General features: G+C 39.7%; 1 protein-coding gene across 8 annotated transcripts in view; it reads left to right on the top strand.

The window, feature by feature from the left end:
• FAM81A (family with sequence similarity 81 member A) overlaps positions 1–16,937 on the top strand; it is a 79,826-nt gene that overhangs the window by 26,029 nt on the left and 36,860 nt on the right. The gene's annotated exons all lie outside the window — the stretch shown is intronic.

Here is a 16,937-nt window from a genome sequence, read left to right as displayed (position 1 = left end):
ACAGGCATTTCTGCCATCACACCACAGCCATCTGTCTTGTCCAGTCTTAATGATTGCCAAGGAAACAGCTTGAACAAATATGTTAAGTATATTCCAGTATCTGGTAGCAGTTACTGTCAGTGTTATTTGTGTTTAATCTCTGTGTACCTTGCTGATTACTAAATCACTTTGTTTTGTTTGGCTCTCAATGGAAAGAGAGGAGAACTCGTCGGATAGTTTCCCTGTAAAACCCTTCATGTCGTTGAAGACAGCTATTAAATCAATTACTGGGTCAGCCTTTGCTGCTTCAGATGAAATGTTTCTAGGTCATAATGATTATATATAATACAGTTGATTACTCAGACAATCTGGGGATTTGAATTGCTTCTCAGGCTCGCTTTTATTGCTCTATTTTTCTCTGAAATGAGCCCAAGAAAAGGCCAGTATTGTCTATTTTTAGAGTTTGTAAATTTACTGCTGTTTATTGAGCAATCACAGGGACCACAGAATTTAATTCAGAAAGCTTAAGATCATTTAGGGCCCGGGCTAACATCACTGAACAATGTCAGTATCTTACACATGTAGTTTGAAAATATACAAATAAAAGTTATATGGCTAGATTAAGGAAAACCTTTGTATTATGTCATGGAGATAGTATTTTAATTATGCTTCCTGAAATCAAGATTTTTTTTCAGTTTCAGATTTGTATTTATTTATTTTAAGAGCTTTACTGAAGTACAATTTAAAAGCCACAGAAGTCTACCCATTGTAAGTGTACAATTCAATGATTTGTAGTAAATTAATAGAATTGTGCAACCATCAACACAGTTCAGTTATAGAACATTTCAATCACTCCCCAGATTTCTATCAGCCTGTTCGCGGGTAATCCTTCCTTCTACCCCAGACCCAGGCAGCCACTAGTGTGCTTTCTGTCTCTATAGATAATTTGTCTTTTCTGGACATTTCCTATGAATAGAATCTTACAATATGAAGTCTTTTGCATCCAGCTTCTTTCACTTAGCATAATCTTTTTGAGGTGCAACCATGTTCTAGCATGTATCTGAAATATGTATTTCGTTTCTCTTTATGTCTGAGTGGTATCCTATTGGACTTCCCTGGTGGCTCAATGGTAAAGAGTCTGCCTGCAATGTGGGAGACCTGGGTTCGATATCTGGGTTCGATCCCTGGGTCAGGAAGATCCCCTGGAGAAGGAAATGGCAACCCACTCCAGTATTCTTGCCTGGGAAATCCCATGGACAGAGGAGCCTGGCGGGCTACAGTCTGTGGGGTTGCAAGAGTCGGAAATGACTTAGTGACTAAACCTACCTAATAATATCCTATTATATGGATATACAGCTTTCTGTTTTTCCACTTATCAGCTGATCGACATTTGGATTGTTTCCAGTTTTTAGCTGTTGTGACTAAAGGTACTGTGAACATGTGAACATGTCTTTGTATGGAGATGTATTTTAATTTTTCTTCAGTAGATGACTAGGTGTGGAATTGCTGGGTCTTGCAGTAAGCTTATGTTTAACTTTTTAAAATGTAGCCAAACAATTTTCCAAAGTGGCTCTGCCATTTTACAATCCCACCAGGAATGTGTGAGGATTCCAGTTTCCCTATTTCATCCTCAGCACTTGCTATCTTCTCTGTTTTTGATTGTAGTCATTATGGTGGCCGTGTAGTGGTATTTCATTGTGCTATTAATTTGCATTTCCCTAATAATTAATGATGTTTTCATGTCCTTATTAGTCATTTGTGCGTCTTCTTTGGTGAAGTGTCTACCCAAGTCTTCTGCCATTTTTTAAAATTAGTTTTTATTGTGGTAAGATTTTTATTGTTTTAACCATTTTAAAGTGTGCAGTTTACTGACGTTAATTACATTCACAATGTTATATGCAAACCATGACCTCTGTTGATTTTCAAAACTTTTTGATTATCCCAAACAGAAACTCTATTCTGTAAATATAAACAATAACTCTCCACTGCACTTTCACCTCAGCCCTGGGTAACTTCTATTCTGCTTTCTGTCCCTTTTCTAGGTATATCACATAAGTGCAGTCATACAGTATTTGTCCTTTTGGTCTCGGTCATTTCACTTATCATAATGATTTCCAGATTTATCCATGTTGTAACATTTGTCAGAACCCATTTTAAAATTAGGTTATTTGTTTTATTATTGAATTGTAAGATTTCTTTGTATATTACAGATACAGGTCCCATATCAGATAGGAGATTTGCAAAATATTTTCTCCCATTCTGTGGCTTCTATTTTCATTCTCCCAATGGTGTCTTTTGAAGCACAAATTTTAATGAAGTCCAACTTACAAGTTTTTTTTTAAAAAAGGTTTACGTTTTTGGTGGTGTGTCTTGAGAACTGTTTGCTTAACACAAGGTCATAAGGCTTTTGTGCTCTGTTTTCTTCAAAAGTTAATTTTAGTTTTTATTTTCAGGTCTGTGAGTTACTTTGAATTAATTTTCATGTATGAAGTGAGGTTAAAGATCTAAGTTAATTTTTTTTTTTCACATGGGTATCCAAGGAAAATCGATCATTTTCCTGTTTGCCCCTTTGTCAAAAATGAATGGATCATGAAATTTAAAGGTTAATTTCTGAATGCCATTGATTTGTATGGCTTTCCTATGCCAATACCACATTGTCTTAATTTTTAGCTTAAGAGTACATTTTGAAATCATACAGTGTAAGCCCTCCAACTTTGCTCTTGTCAAAATTGTCTCAGTTATTTTAGGTCCTTTGTATTTCCTTATAAATTTCAGGATTAGCTCCATTAAAAACTCTGCCGAGATTTTGACAGAGATTGCTTTGAATGTATAGATCGGTTTGGGGAGAATTGCTGTGTTAATATTGTCTTCAGTGTTTCAAAGCATTAGCTCTTGGTTTTATTTTTTTCATATTTGCTTTTTTGTTTTCTATTTCATTGCTTTCAACTCTAGGTTATTTCATTTTTCTCTGCTTATTTTAGGTTAGTTTGCTTTTCTAGTTTCTTCAGGTAGAAGCTTAGAGAATTGGTTTGAGATCTTTCTTTTCTGATAATGGTGTTAAAAGCCATAATGTGGCCTCTGAGCACTGATTCGGCTGCTTCCATGAGTTTTGGTATTTTGTGGTTTTGTTTTCATTCAATTTAAAGTATCGTAAAATTTACCTTGTGATTTCTTTTTTTAGTACATGTGTTACTTAGAAGTATGTTATTTAATTTCTGAATGTTTGGGGTTTCCCTATATTTAGTGGATATTTTGTGGATTTCTAATTTAATGTGGGCAGAGAACAACTTTGTATATCTTTAATCTCTTTAAATTTATTTAGACTTTTTTTTAGAGATTTTTTTGATGTGCATCTTCTTTTTTTTTTTAAGTCTTTATTGAATTTGTTACAATATTGCTTCTGTTTTATGTTTTGGGTTTTTTGGCTACAAGGCATGTGAGATCTTAGCTCCCTGACTTGGGATCAAACCTGCACCCCCTGCGTTGAAAGGTGAAGTCTTAGCTACTGGGCCACCAGGGAAGTCCTGAGACTTTTTTCCAGTTTTTATTGTTGAATTGCCTATTACTCCTTTCAGTTCTGTCAGTTTTGCTTCAGGAATTTCAGGGCTTTGTTGTTATATGTGCATGCATTTATAATGTGTACATTTTCCTGATACAGTGATTCTTCTGTCATTATAAGATGTCTCTAGCAATATTTCTTGTCTTCAAGTCTCTTTTGTCTGATATTAATATAGCTGTTCCAACTCCTTATGACTATTGTGTGCATAGTTGATTTCCTTTTTTGAGACGTCTCACTCAGCTTATACCCAAGGGAGAACCTAGAGTACCACATGATTAACAATTTTTACTGTCTTTGCAGATTACAGCACACCTTTACTAAAGACAGAGGTTTACTCAGAGTTGTATCCTATTGGAGTACATTTGTCTTCAGGGTTCTAAAATTTCTGGTCTATGCTTGTTTTGATGTTTAAAGAAAAGGACCATGTGTTTTTTTTTTATAAGGGGATGGAGTTGATCTTTGTTGCTTTGGTGACTGATGGCATCCGTTTCAATTTCTTTGGATCATAGCATTTTATTTTCCCTTTGGAGTTTACCTTTATTCCATTGGATACAGGCTAAGATGGCTGTTAATCAGAGTGCCTTATCACATTTTTAGATAATGAGGACTGGAGTCCATAACACAGACCAGAGCATTGAGACTCTCACTTCCTGGAGTCTGAAACCTGAACAGAGTGTTCCAAGGACATGAGTATCTTTCCAGCAGCTGTACCTGTAGGATGTTAGGTAGTGGTCCTACTGCCTGGACCCTAGGAGTTGCCTTTTGTGTCTTTTTCTCAGTCTGGATCCCCAGCTGCCCTGTTGATTGTATGCACTTCTCCCCTATAGCCTTCCAGTAAATTCCAGATTTTTCACCTAAGCCAGAATCAGGTTCAGTTGCTGGCAGCCAAAGAACTCTAATGGTATCCAAGAGGCATAGAACATGTAAGAGATTGCTGCAGATAATTTACTTGTTTTCAGAAAGTGGTGTCTATATTTAGAATGATCTTTCCAGTATTATATTTGAGTGCTAAAGCAGTTTTATCCCTGAGACTGAATAATTTGGCAGGCCCAAGTTGGCATCTTCTCAAGATTGAAGAACCCCAACTTAAACATTTCCATTTTGAAAAGAGAGAGATATATTAGGAGGCTGATTGCCCTGCTGTACTCCATTCTATAAAGGGTGATGGATAAAATCAAAGTGATTGGGGAGAAACAATGATGCTCAGATCCCTGATCCTTCTACCAGTGGTGAGAAATGTGTTGCAAAAAATTGCAAACCCTCATGTTTCATGTTAGAAGATGGTGTGACCTCCCCATTCTTCCCATACCCCTCATTTTGCTGTGGGTACTCTGCTTGGTTCTCTTTGCTTATGTGGGTGGTGGACAGACCAGAGACTGAAAACCATCCATTCTGCAGTACTATCCTCAGGTAAAAGCAGAGAGTATAACTCTACCATTAGAATTTTTTCTGTCTGCAAAAGAGGTGATAGTACTTAAGCTGCAGCTATGGGATATCTGGGGGATAACTTCCCCTTTGTTAGCTGCTGTGTACTAATCCAACAATCAGAACCATTTCAAATATGTAATTTCCAACCTCAGCTGAGCCCCCGGTGCTGTTTAATAGTTTCTTCATTCTAGGAAGCCTTCACCACCAGTTCCCTCCCTGGCCTCAATTCTTTTTCCCTTAATTTACCCTGGGCATGCAGCACTTGGCACTGTTATCACAGCATTTACTGAATAAGTCTGGCATTGTTTCTTTGCATGTCTATATCACTTGATAGAGTGGGAGCCCTTCAAAAAGAAAGGAACTTTGTCTTTCTCATCTTTACATTGTCCAGCACAATGTTTGGAGCAAAATGCCATGAATGTTTTTTAAGTGAATAAATGCCCAGTTCAGATGGAAGCCCATTGCAGATCTTCTGGTAGCAAAAAGAACTAGAAGAGACCCTGAGGTCCTTTGTGCAAACTGTGTCCTTTTCAAGTGATGCATCCAAGGCCCTGGGAAGTGAAGAGACTTCTCTGAGATCTCTGTTGTTGTTCAGTTGCCAAGTCATGTCCGACTCTTGTGACCCCATGGACTGCAGCACGTCAGGCCTTGCTGTCCCTCACCATCTCTCAGAGTTTGCCCAAGTTCATGTCCATTAAATTGGTGATGCCATCCAACCATCACATCCTCTGTCACCCCCTTCTCCTCCTGCCCTCACTCTTTCCCAGCATCAGGGTCTTTTCTAACCAGTCGGCCAAAGTATTGGAGCTTCAGCATCAGTCCTTCCATTAAGTGTTCAGGGTTGATTTCCTTTAAGACTGACTGGTTTGATCTCCCTGTTGTCCAAGGGACTCTCAAGAGTTTGAAAGCATCAATTCTTTAGCACTCTGCCTTCTTTATGATCCAGCTCTCATATCCATACATGACTACTGGAAAGACCACAGCCTTTACTTTATGGACCTGTGTTGGCAAAGTGGTGTCTTTGCTTTTTAATACACTGTTTAGGTTTGTCATAGCTTTCCTGCCAAGAAGCAATCATCTTCTAATTTCATGGCTGCAATCACAATCCACAGTGATTTAAGAGCCCAGGAAGAGGAAATCTGTCACTGCTTCCACCTTTTCCCCTTGTATTTGCCATAAAGTGATGGGACCGGATGTTGAAGCTGAAACTGCAATACTTTGGCCATCTGATGTGAAGAGATGACTTATTTGAGAAGACTCTAATGTTGGGAAAGATTGAGGGCCGGAGGAGAAGGGGAAGACAGAGGATGAGATGGTTGGATGGCATCACCGACTCAATGGACATGGGTTTGGGTAAACTCCGGCAGTTGGTGATGGATAGGGAGGCCTGGCGTGCTGTGGTTCATGGGGTCACAAAGAGTTGGACACGACTGAGCGACTGAACTGAACTGAACTGATGGGACTGGATGCCATTATCTTAGTTTTTTTAATATTGAGTTTTAAGCTGGCTTTCTCATTCTCCTGTTTCACCCTCATCAAGAGGTTCTTTAGTTCCTCTTCGCTTTTTGCTATTAAAGTGGTATCATATGCATATCTGAGGTTGTCGATATTTTTCCCTGAAACCTTGATTCCAGCTTGTAAGTCATCCAGCCCGACATTTCTCATGATGTGCTCTGTGTATAAGTTAAGTAAGCAGGGTGACAGTAAACAACCTTGTTGTACTGCTTTCTCAATTTTGAACCAGTCAGTTGTTTCACATAAGATTCTGTGTTGCTTCTTGACCCACATACAGGTTTCTCAGAAGATAGGTAAGATGGTCTGGTATTCCCATCTCTCCAAGAGTTTTCCACAGTTTGTCATGATCCACACTGTCAAAGGCCTTAGTGTAGTCAATGAAACAGGTCGATGTTTTCTGGAATCCCCTTGCTTTCTCTATAATCCAGCAGATGTTGGCAATTTGGTCTCTGGTTCCTCTGCCTTTCTTTCTCTTAGATCTCCGGATCTAAACCCAGACTGTTAAACTCTAAAAATGAGCTCCTTTCACTTCTCTACTTTGCCTCTTGAAAGCTCCTCTAAAACTCTGATCTTAGGTAACTAACTCGCAAATGTGACAGGCAGTGCTATTCAGTCATTTTTTGGTTTCTGAGTATTTCTACCCTTGGCTCCCCCTCCCACCCCCAGGAAGAATTTCTTCATAAATCTAAGTAATTAAAGATGAAGTTCTCACTGAGTTATACCCTACCCTCTCTTTCCTTTGGTGTGAGTTCATTGAACTGCTTAGATAATTAGAGTTAATAGCAAGCATACCTAGAAATCCAAAATCATCAATCATTTAGGCTTTTGCTAATTGTTTTTCTTTAAGATATGTTTTTAACATGATTTTTCTTTAATGTGTATTTAAGATGATTTTTTAAATAATTTACAATGGGGGTTTATGGTAATTTCAGTTCTTCTGTTTTTTCCATCTGAAACACATTTTGAGTAATGATTATTCTTTCCTTAACCAGACAGCACTCTTCCATTTACATATATTTTTGGAGTGTGTAGTTTGCAAATGAATAGATGATTTCCATTTTAGAGAGGGAAGTCTGAAGATAATCTATTTCTGGAAAAAAATTTTACTTTGCATATATGAGCACTTACTTTTTTATAACTAGTAATAACTGTATATCATTATGAAGTAACAGAAGATAGTTTGGAAATTTAATAGACTTTTATATGAAACACTAATTACATAGTTTTTATATATTGTGAGCCTAAGCATGTTTACCCAAACATAACTAAAATTAAGATGCTTAATGAGACATCAGAATTGCCACATTGTAGCCACACTCTGTTAAAATGAAATCATAGTGTAGATTAAAATTTTTAAAGTACTAAAAGTAAGTCTTTATTTATAAGCAACATAAAATTGGAAGCATGGAGGCTATGTAAAGGCGATATGCACATTTAAAGCAAAGAGATGTGAAGATACTCAAATTGTATTTAAATGATATGAAAGGTATATTTTTTGTCTGTAGATCCTTAATGAATTTGTTCTGTAAATTGCCTTTTTAAAAAATACTCTTTTGGCTTCCCTGGGTCTTCATTGCTGTGTGTGGGTTTTCTCTAGTTGTTGCAAACAGGGGCTACAAGATCTCGAGTTGTGTTGCACGGGCTTCTCACGGTAGTTGCTTGTTTACAGAGCTTGGGCTCTAGAGCATGGACTCAGTAGTTGTGGTGCATGGGCTTAGTTGACCCCAAGCATGTGGGATCTTCCTGGGCCAAGGATTGAACCCATGTCCCCTGTGGCCCAGTGTTGAAGAATCTACCTGCCAAGCAGGAGGCACAGGTTCGATCCCTGGGTCAGGAAGATCCCCTGGAGGAGAGCTTGGCAACCCACTCTGGTGTTCTTGCCTGGGAAATCCTGTGGACAGAAGAGCCTGGTGGGCTGCAATCCATGGGGTCACAAAAGAGTCAGACATGACTTAGTGACTAACAACAACCACCACTGTATTGGAAGGCAGATTCTTAGCCACTGGACTACCAGGGAAGTCCTTGCCTGGTTTTTAGGTTATTTTCATCACTGGTTCACACTGGTTTTCCAGTTCACTCAGTAAAATCTACTGGGTATTTGTTTTGTAAAAATATGTCCCACAGAGTGATTTTGTATTAGAAAACTAAAGCTGAAACCATTCTCAACAGGTACAGCTCACTTCAGGCTCCTGATGGAGCTAGTTGAATTGAGATATGTTAATACTGCCTTCTGGGACTTCCCTGGTGGTCAGTGGCTATAACTGTGTGCTCCCAATGCAAGAGGCCCTGGTCAGGAAATTAGATCCCACATGTCACAACTAAAGATCCTACATGCTGCAATGCAGATCTGAGATTCTGTGTTTTGCAGCCAAGACCCAGCACAACCCAATAAATAAATAAATATTAAGAAAATACTCTATCTTGGTAAGTTTGGCTCAATAAGTCTTTATGATTATCATGTGGCTCTGTACACAGTTATATACAAGAAGAAAAGTAAAATATATTGTTAAACCACTGGCTTATGTGATCCTCAGGAACTAGAAATGAATCTTAATTTATTTTTAGCACCTCTATAGTGTCTAGCACATTGTAGGAGCTCAAGAAATCTTTCATAATCAAAGGCTCTGGGGTCCTTGGTTCTTTGAGAACCCTATAGTTATTGCCCATTTTCTTTCAGCAGATACCAATATCAAAACAGATGACTCCTGTGGTCTAGTATCTAGTGGGTGCCTGATAAATATTGACTAAAAGGATCTATTGTTTTAATACATCCTGACTCATTGTCTCCATTGGCAGTTTGCATTGCTATATGGAGTATGTTATCAATTATGTATTCCTCAGAAACTTTCCACAAATTATGATCATCATAAATTCAGAAGAGGTAATGTAGTCAACTATGAATTATACATGTCTGGATTATCTATACTGTTTTTGATTTAAGCTCAAATCAGTCCCTGGGAGCCAAGTCCTGGTAAGCAGTCCGTGGACCTTTTTTTGGGAGGGGAGGGTGAGCTTTCCCTTTCCTGCTGATTTGATGGCTTAGGGAAGTATTTGGGATCCCTGTGTCCCCTCGGGGCTTTCATTGTGTCTTTGGCCTTTGGGGAGCCAAGCAGTGGGGTCTGCTACCCAGCTGGTTAGAATCTGAAGACCTTCTGGTTTCCATGTGCCCAGGTTTCATAATGTCCTGCTGACTTGGAGTGTTTCTCTTTGACTGAGTTGGGAAATGGGAAAATGTATCAAACCCTCATTTAATTCACTAGATGATACATAATTTTCTGTCTTAATAAATTGCAAATGGGCTGTTGAAGAGTTTGCTAAAGTCAAGTGATGAGTGCACAGGGGCCCTTATTAACATGTCACAGCAGAGGTGTGGACAAATGATGTTAACGTATAGTTGGATGAACAGACAGGAACTTGGTTCATTGTGAATCTAGTGTACCGTCTCCTCACTAGTGTACCTCCTCACAGGAGAGAACCTTGGCCATTGGACCTCATATAGTTACTTAAAAAGGGAATTTCGGCTTGTAGCTCTATCATCTTGTCCCATTGGAACAGACATATTAGTAGAATAGCATTGATGATTGTCATGTGTATTAGTATGTGACTTCCAAAGAAACAGAACCAGTAGCATATATTTATGATAAGGTATTGGCTCTCATGATTATGGAGACTGAGAAGTTCCACCAATCTGCCATCTGTAAGCTGGGGTACGGGAAGGATGGTGGTGTAATTCCAAGGCTCGGGAGCCAGAGAGACAGTAGTGTGGATTCACTTCAGTCCAGGTCTGAAGACCTGACAGTCAGCAGTGCTGAGGGCAGGCCAGTATCCCAGCTCAGTTAGGCAGAAAGCAGATTCCACCTTCCTTCTCCTTTTTTTTGTATTATGACACTCAGTGGATTGGATAATGCCTCCCCAAGTTGGGGAAGACCTTCTGTTTTACTGAGTTCACCAATCCAAATCCTAATCTCTTCTGGAAACACCCTCACAGACACACCCAGAAATAATGTTTATCCAGCTATCTGGGCATCCCTTGGCCTAGTTAAGCTGACATAATTAACTATCACATTATCCAAATTCTTTTTTTTTTTTTTTTTAACTCTACCCACTAGACTTGGCTTGTCATGTGGCTTGACTCTAGGGGGAGAAGATAGTGAATGGAGTTTGAATATTTGTTTAGTTCTGAATATTTGATAGAGATTTTCCATGTAAATTAACAAATTGGTGTTTTGGTGTCTGCCCTGTCTGTAATACATTTTAGCTTGTCTGTCTCCATCTTTGAGGGCCTAATCAGCTCCAGGCACAAGTTAGATAGAGTCTTTGAGCCTTCAGTGTAGATGATCAAATACTGGAACATGGAGGTAAAATAATTAATAAATTACTCAGCCATCTACTGGGAGCCAGGCCTTATGTGAGGGACTAAGGCTAAAACTGTGACTCAGGCATACAAGACCCCTGCTTTTAGGCCTGCTGCACATTCTAGTGGGGTTTATAGGTGTAAACCCTAAGTGGCCAAGGTAATTTCAGCCTGAGTCTGGGGCTCTGAAAAGGTAATTTGGTGGAGAGTGATGGTGGGGCTGTTTTAGGTGGGGGTATGAGGTGACATGTGAACTGAGACTGGACTGACAGGAGAGCCAGCCCAGCCAAGGTGATGGGGTGGGGGGAGGAGACACCCACAGAGGAGTTCCAGAGAGGAGGCGCTGCAGGTTCCAAGGCATTAGGTGTAAGAAGCTTGGCATGTTAGAGGAGCAGAAAGAGGACCAATGGGACTGGAGTGTCATGAGCTGGGGGTGGGAGGAAGTGGGTGATGGGAAGCCGTTACTTAATTTTAAACAAAAGAATTTAGAGAAATCATTCATATGTTTGGTACTGAGGACACACTAGTGAATAAAACAGATGAAAAACCTTTGCCCTCATGTTGCTCACAGACTAATTTGTGTTTCAGAAAGATCACTCTGACTGCTGCCTGGAGAAGGGAATGTAGGGAAGCTAGAATGGGGGCAGGGGGCATCCAGAGTGGCTTGGATTAGGGAGCCAGGGTAGAGATGGAGAGAAGTGGATGGGTGCTGTGTCTGTCTTGGAAGTGGCGCTGATAGGACTTCCTGTACATTAGAGTTAGAAAGACTTCTGCTTAGGACTTGGCAAGTTTTAGGGGTTCATCAGGGCTTCCCCTGTGGCTCAGTGGTAAAGAAGCCGCCTGCAATGCAGGAGTCGCAGGAGATGAAGGTTCAGTCCCTGGGTCGGGAAGATCCCCTGGAGGAGGAAATGGCACCTGCTCCAGTATTCTTGCCTGGAGAATGGACAGAGAGGCCTAGAGGGCTGCAGTCCGTGGGGGTCACAAAGAGTCAGACATGACTGACTGAGCACACACGCATCAGATATCCGGGTGGACGTGCCAAGAAGGCAGTTGATATACGAGGCTGGAACTCTGGGGATTTTTAAGTCCTAGTGTGAAAATTAAAGAGCCATTGTCAGGAGATGCTGTCTTATAAGGCTCTGTACTACTGTAATTGGGTCCTTCTTCATGGGATTTTGGAGTTATATTTTCATTTCCAAGTTGTCACAAATCTGAGGAGAGTTGAAGAAAGAAAAACATGGAGGGCTGTTCTTCTTGGTCATTCCTAGGCACCCCTAGCCCGTCTGTGGTGAGATCCCTGGTCAGGGGTCTGTATCTCCTTTGCATAAAAGGCATGATAGAATGCTGTGAGGGCAGGCCTTTCCTACTGCCTCTGGCAAGGGATCATCCTTAAAGATAGGCCACATATTAGAAAAAATACATGAAGACTCAGGACATCACTTTTTCCAGGTGACTGGCCTCTTCTCTCTACTCATGTGGATTTAGGCCATGTACTTCCCACCCTGTAGTCTTACTTGCTACAACTGAGCTTCCTGAAGACAGGGTTGGTGCTCAGCACATAGTAGGCCTGCAGAAAAGAGTTTCTTGAATTGAATTGGCAATAATGGAGAGCTGATGATATGCTTTTTAAAGTAAACATATCATGATGATATATTGTCCCCAAATGACAAATTAGAGAATGTTTCTGGCTTTACAGAAGGATTGTTTTTCTAAGGCTTCATCATGTGTGGGTGCTCAGTTGTTCAGTCATGTCTGACTCTTAGACTTCATCATAAAATTTTTTTAAGTAATAAGCTCTCAAATGTCTTCTGTTTTCACTTAACTTTTCAGTAATGTGAATATTGTGTTAATTTCAGACGTAATTCTTCTCTGTATTATTCAAAGAAAACACTTCTAATATAATATCTCATTCATCTGCATAAGAATTATGAAAGTTAAATGGGCTTTTCTAAGCATTAAAGCACACACACATATACTCTAAGCATTAACACCCACACACATACACTCACTTTTTTTCTGGTTATAAAAATAATGTAAGCACATTGTGGAAAACACAAAAAAAGGAATCACCCATAATCTAACCCTAGAGATAAGTGAGGTGTTAATATTCTAGTATTATTTTTTATGTACCTTATACACAGCAGGAATCATGCTGTGTATTTATGTATACTCTTTCTTTTTGCTTAATAGTAAATTGTACACATTTTCTCTGGTTTCTAAGAGCACTCCATGAACCTCTTACCGGTTGCATAATAATATACCGTGTAGATACCTTGTAAAGTACTTGGTCTGTGCATCACACCATGAAGACATCTTTGTGCATTCATTTTTGTCATAATACTGATTGTTTGTTTTAAGATTTATTTCAAGAACTTGTCAAAGATTATGAACATTATGAATATATTTTTGAAGGACTGTGCTCTGGAAAAGTTGTAGCATGAGGGCCAACTGTGCATTTTCAATTTTTGATATACATTTTAAAATTATAAATTTACTAAAGTATTTACTTCTTTAATAGATGGAAATGGTATGATTTAAATTTTTTTATTTTTAAGTAGATATCACTTTTTAGAGCCACTTTAGGTTCACAGCAAACTTGAGCAGAAAGTGCAGAGTTCTGACTTACATACCCCCTGTCCCCGCATAAGCACAGCCTCCTGCACTGTCCTTATCGGCAGCATAGTGGTGCATGATAATGGTATGGTTTTATTTCCTGTTTCTTTGCTTATGGAAAGACTGGATGTTTAAAAAAAAAGTGTCATTTATTTTTAGCACCTGTTTTGCGAATTGCACTCATGTTCTTTGCTTAGTGATTTTTTAAAAAAGATTTATTTATGTGTTTTATTTTTTGGCTGTGCTGGGTCTTCATTGCTGCATACAGGCTTTCTTTAATTTTGACTAGTGGGGCTACTCTCCATTGTGGTGTGGAGGTTTCTCCTTGCGGTGGCTTCTCTTGTTGTGGAGCACAGGCTTCAGTAGTTGTGGCACAGCGGCTTAGTTGCTCTGTGACACATGGGATCTTCCCAGACCAGGGATTGAACCTGTGTCTCTTGCATTGCAAGGCAGATTCTTAGCCACTGGACCACCAGGGAAGCCCTGCTTGGTGACTTTTTTGATTGAGAAACAAATAAAATTATTGGTTGGAGCCTTTGTCATTTGTACAGTGTCTAAAGCAGTGTTTCTCCAGGAGGGGTCTCTGAACCATGACCTTCTACATTTCTGGGCCCTTGCTTTGGTTTCCTGGGAGTGGGGTCCAGAAACATGTGTGTTTAACAGGCCACATGGGCATCCTTACACACCCCAAAGATGGCTGAGAATCCATAGTCATAAGCCTTATTAGAAGCAAAGATTTGAAGCATTATGTACCAAAAAATAAGTATTAACTTTCTATTAACTGTAACAATAAGCATTATTTCCTCTTAAACGAGAAGGAGCTTACCAGCACATTCTCATCAGTGGGAGAGTGTCAGATCCAGATTAGTCAGATCTCAAGTTTTCTTGCAAGAATGTGTTCTGATGACTAACATTTTATTATTCACAGGTGATTGTAACTGGGTTTGCGTTCTTCTATTCTGTTGAGCAGGTTCATTCAGAAAAAGCTGGAAGCTACAGCAAATAAGATAGGTCTAGCAGTTCCAAATTCCTTTCAGTGAAAATTTTTTTTACTGTCACTATCAGTGTTACTCAGTCTATAGTGACTTCAGCCAGATTTCCAATAAAGAAAATGCAGAATCCTTATATTCCTTATTTCTGTTTTTTACAAGGAAGTTTGAAAATCCTTAAAAACATGTATGTAAGTGTACTTTTCTGCATATATGTTATACTTGAAAAATAGTTGATAGTGGGACTTCCCTGGTGGTCCAGTGGCTAAACTCTATGCTTCCACTTCAGGGAGCACAGGTTTGATCCCTGGTTGGGGAACTAAGATCTCCCATGCCTCATGGTGTGGCCAATAAATAAATAAATTGAATTTAAAAAATAGTTGATAGAAGGGAGCACAGAAGCAGTTTATGCAAGGCATAAACATATTTTCTAATGAAGCTTGCCTGTTTACTTGCAAATTAGACTGCAAATTGTCAGGATACCAGAAACCATCAAATTTCCAGAAATGGTAGCAACCGAGTAGTTATACATGAATGTATCTTTAAATGTCTAGATTGGTGCAGGAGGTAATAGGAAGGTCAGTGACTTGGTGTGCCTTCTTTCCTATCCCCAATTTTAGGGCCACCTTCCTGAACAGCTGGGATGGGCAGGCAGGAAGGCCTGAGGGAGCCAGTAGAGACCTGGCCTGAGAGAGCGCGAGAGTGAGGTCCTGGACACGGTGGTTTAGGAGTCAGAGAGAGAAGGCCAGTCTCCCTGGGCTTGTGCACCCTGTGACTGAGCTGGTCTTCTGCCCTCACAGGCTAAGCAGGCTTCGGAGAGGAGGATGCAGAGATGCTTCCTCCTGGCTCCTCACCTGGATGCTGGCTCTGTGAGGGCCCTGGCTGCACCTCTAGCTCTTCAGCTTCTTCCACCATACCCTTGCACTAACCTTACTCCAGTGAGTGGAGAACAAAAAGAGATGTCACACTTAAGGGGGCCCAGCACCCAGAGGGAGGAAGAATAAGCGCAGTCATTAGAACAGACCTAAATGAAGTAGGAAACAGGTGGATCTTGAGTGAAAAATAATCAGGGCATGTTTGTGGCCCCCACCAAATTCATGTTTGAAGCTCTAACCTCAGCGTGATGGTATTTAGAGGTGGGGCCTTTGAGCAGTAACTGGGTTTAAGATGAGATCATGAGTGTGGGGCCCTTATGGGATTAGTGCTCTTATAAGAAGAAGTAGAGCTCCGTTTTTCTGGCATGTGAGGACCCAGTGAGAAGGTAACTGTCAGGAAGCCAGGAAGAGAGCCCTCATAGTACATGCTGGCACCCAGATCTCAGACTTCCTAGTCTTCAGAACTGCAAAAAAAAAAATATTTATTGTTTATTTATAAGTTACTCAGTCTGTTTATTATTTATAAGGTATTTTGTTATAACAGCCCCAATTGAGTAAGAAGACAGAGATTAAGGAGATCTGAATACAACATAAAATTTCTTCCTTGAACTTAAATTTGTAAAAGTCAGTAGAGACACAGATACTGCTTTTATGAATTGAATTAGTTGCCTACAAGGAAAAGTAGATGAAGTGTTGAAAAATCAGTGCCAGACACAAGGAGAGAGAAATCATGAGGGGGAAGATACAAGACTTGGAGGACGGATCCAGGACAGCCAGCATGTGAATAATAGGAATTGCAGAATGAGACAAAAAGCAGAGGGAGAAAAAACAATAATAGAAGAAGAATGTTTACCTGAGTTGAAGGTAAATCTGAGACTACAAACTGAAATGTTCAATGAGTTCTAGGTAGAAATGAATTTTTTTAAAAATCCACAGTTTTTTTCCTGATAAAAATCCTCAACTCCGAAGATGAAAAACGAGCATCTAGGCATAAGGAGCCAAGGTACTTTTAGGGAACGAAGCATTAGACTTCCTGTCAGCTTCACAGTTCACCAGGAGGAAAGGCATTTATGTCAAGAATTTCATACCCTTTCAGTTTATCACCCATCCTTCACCATGAGGGAGGAAGAGAACAGACACAGCAGGGATCCAGAGGGTCTTTCATCCAAGTGTCTGGTCTAAGGAAAATGCTGGAGGAAGGGCTCTAACCAAAACACATCTCTGATGGTGCTCAGAGATCCTAAGATGGGGGAAAAGAAAAGGAGAAACACGAAAGATAATTGGTGATCTTTAGAAAAAGACCTATCATTTCTAATGAGAACTAAATGTATAGCACAGGGAACTCTACTCAGTGCTGTGTGGTGTGGCCGATTCATCTTGCTGAAACTAACATTGTAAAGCAACTATACTCAAAAAAACCCCAAACCCGTATCACTTCATGTAAATGGGTATTGATAAATTTAACAGAAGCCTTAAAAAGAGAAAGAAGAAGAAAAAAAAGATAATAGAGAAGGGCCATTCAAGCAAAATTCTAATTGTATCACAACTAGAAGTACTGAATTATTTTAGCAAAGAATGGTTGGTGTGGGGAAGAACAAGAGGGGACAAAAGTAAGAATCCTTCCA

Source organism: Cervus canadensis, chromosome 6 (assembly GCF_019320065.1).
Source record: "Cervus canadensis isolate Bull #8, Minnesota chromosome 6, ASM1932006v1, whole genome shotgun sequence".
NCBI lineage: Eukaryota > Metazoa > Chordata > Mammalia > Artiodactyla > Cervidae > Cervus > Cervus canadensis.
The sequence above is the reverse complement of the archived record's forward strand: the minus strand, read 5'-3'. Positions and strand labels throughout refer to the sequence as shown.